Genomic DNA, 2,500 nt, shown 5'->3' with positions numbered 1-2,500 from the left:
AGTTTGCATACAGAAGGTTCCACAAGTGTTCTGCTTCCAAGATCTCAATTAGCATGTCTTTCTCTTTTCTAATGCTATTAAAACTGATATTGTATTTTTGTCATCATAGCATTACTGGGATGAATGCATGGTTGACTTTATTATTAACAGAATTGTTTCATATTTAACTAATTTTTCGAACAGATAGCAAACTTTATAAAACCTAAATATAACCTTATGACAGCATCAATAAGTGTATATATGTCTATCCTCTTTTTTCTCCCATGTTTATTTCAATATTCCTCATAATATACCTGTCAGTTCTAAGCATTATGCCCGCAATAAATTATATTATCATATATCAAGATTCGGGGGATGATAAATCTAACTCTGAAACTATTCACATAACTCACTGTCAAATAATCAGCTTGTCCTATTTACCTTTATTCATGATATAAATGATAAGTAACGATATTGCATGTCACATACTTTCAATTTTTTGCACATCACTTCCTCTACAATAACACAAATAAAACATATGTAATCAAATTGTACCTTCAATATTTCCTAATCCAACTTAAGCAAATAAAGAGATAAGAGAGAGAAAAAATAAAACAAAATAAATAATGACAATTATAAATATAAATGATGACAATTATATTTACAAGACATCATGATCATTCACTTTACTGAAGACTAAAGAGCCTTGCCTTTATACTGTTATAGTAATCTAAGGAATAAAACAATCTTAAAAGCATGCTAAACTAAGGAACAAAATATGATTTTTAAAGCATGTCATTTAATTAAGATCATATCTTGACATCTAGTGGATAATAATCCTCGTATATAGCTGCTTTCCGTTTTAAGCATTCATGACATAACTTGAATGTTTATAAATCTTGGAAATTACGACCTGAATCACAAGAACTGCATCAAAGAATTCAATAATCAATATTAATACAACTAAAATAATACTTTTATCTTTATTGACATCAGTTACGTCTGTATCTCCTGGACAATATAAAATAACAGAACGCTCAACAGTCTACAATAACTAATCAAAATGTCATTTACACTTCCGAGGAAATAGTACAACATAACGCCAACGAAGAAACAAAAGCAATATAACAACTTTACGATAATCAGTCCTCCAAAAGCACTTACTACTCTTAAACTCACCAATTACGCTAAAATGAAAGTCCGCGTTGTCCCCATCTGCTGAGTGCACTCGTATGAGCCTTCTCTGCAGAGAAAAGTGGGAGAATACGCAGGAATATCGTGCATTAGGTCAATAATAACTTGTTTAGTCTAGTTATTCACTGGCTCAGCTGATTGGCGTCGTCTGCTGTGAGGTGCGGGGTCATTTTCTTTTTTTTTCCCTTTTCTTTTGTTTGTTATTTGGGGAATTCACTTCAGTGGGTCTATGTGCTGTTATCTATTTTCTTGTCAATTTTAGTTTATTTATGTATAGTTAGGTGTGTGTTCTTTCTGTTCTTTTTGGTATAAAGGGTTATTCTATTGACGTCGTCTGCTGAGATTGGATTTTTCTCTCTCTCTTATTTCGATTCTGTGGATTCAGTATGATTTAGTTTTTATATTATGATTTAATTTATCTTATATGTCCGTGTTACAGATTTCCATATTACTGATTATAATTGTTACGTTATTGGTCGTAACAGTTGTATATACTGATGTAGCAGAAAAAAAATCAATATCACAGGTATTAATACCTTGTTTGCCCGCTACCAAATAATTATTTATCAGCTATTTTCTTGACTCGAAGTATTTGCTTCTGTTTCACAAAAAAAAAAAAAAAAAAATAATAATAAAAGCTGAGCATAGCAAGAATATTCTGGAGCTAGCGGTCGATAATGCTTAAAACCTAGATATCTGCATTAACCAAAAAACAAGTCCATTTATCTGAATAGACATCACATAAAGGACACTAGCACCATTAATGTCTTATTAAAAAAAGAGCCACATATGTATAAAATATAAAGGTTCGTCGAGCAGCCGCTAGATGGCAACCTTGACGTGACATCAGACGGCTGCAAAAACATCGAGAAACACCGGTATGTTATTACGTTTTCTCGTATTGTACGTCTGTTACTAGCTTTTCTTCTTAGTTAGGAGAATCTCGATGAATTTAAGCATGGCTTTAGTTCCCTACCAGAATAACATTAGTTGACAGGTATATAGAGGTATGTCATGTCATGTTGTTGGTGAATGAACGAGGCTCTGTACTGTTAGTGAACGAATTTTTATCTAATAGTATTTTATTTACTTTTTCGCGATATTCAGGTTTTGTGATTTTTACAGTATGATTGCTCGTAGAGATTTTATTTGTTGATTTATAATTTGTATTTTCTTTAGACTCGTTACTCTAATGACAAATTATTTTAGGTTCGTATTTCTCAGATTTTAAAATATTTTTCTTTCTCGTTTCTGTTTTATTAGAATTACTAATATTTTACTTATAAGCATATAGGAGAATTTATCAGTTTGTTTGTTTTAGTACTTA

At 31.2% G+C, this 2,500-nt stretch overlaps 2 protein-coding genes across 4 annotated transcripts in view; one reads left to right on the top strand and one right to left on the bottom strand.

Annotated features, from left to right (window-relative positions):
• The window catches only part of LOC113828393 (gamma-glutamylcyclotransferase), a 17,674-nt gene extending 16,247 nt beyond the window's left edge, over positions 1-1,427 (bottom strand). The window contains exon 1 of one of the 2 annotated variants that reach the window (XM_027381359.2): positions 1,159-1,427. The gene's annotated coding sequence lies outside the window, so the exon portion shown is untranslated. The remainder of the gene's footprint in view (positions 1-1,158) is intronic. The other variant, XM_070142868.1, reaches the window with a different exon arrangement.
• A 545-nt stretch (positions 1,428-1,972) lies between these two features.
• Positions 1,973-2,500, top strand: part of Cbs (Cystathionine beta-synthase) — a 69,885-nt gene continuing 69,357 nt past the window's right edge. The window contains exon 1 of one of the 2 annotated variants that reach the window (XM_027381355.2): positions 1,973-2,051. The gene's annotated coding sequence lies outside the window, so the exon portion shown is untranslated. The remainder of the gene's footprint in view (positions 2,052-2,500) is intronic. The other variant, XM_070142866.1, reaches the window with a different exon arrangement.

This window comes from Penaeus vannamei, chromosome 30 (assembly GCF_042767895.1).
Source record: "Penaeus vannamei isolate JL-2024 chromosome 30, ASM4276789v1, whole genome shotgun sequence".
NCBI lineage: Eukaryota > Metazoa > Arthropoda > Malacostraca > Decapoda > Penaeidae > Penaeus > Penaeus vannamei.
Note: the sequence above shows the minus strand (reverse complement) of the source record. Positions and strands in the feature narration are given on the sequence as shown.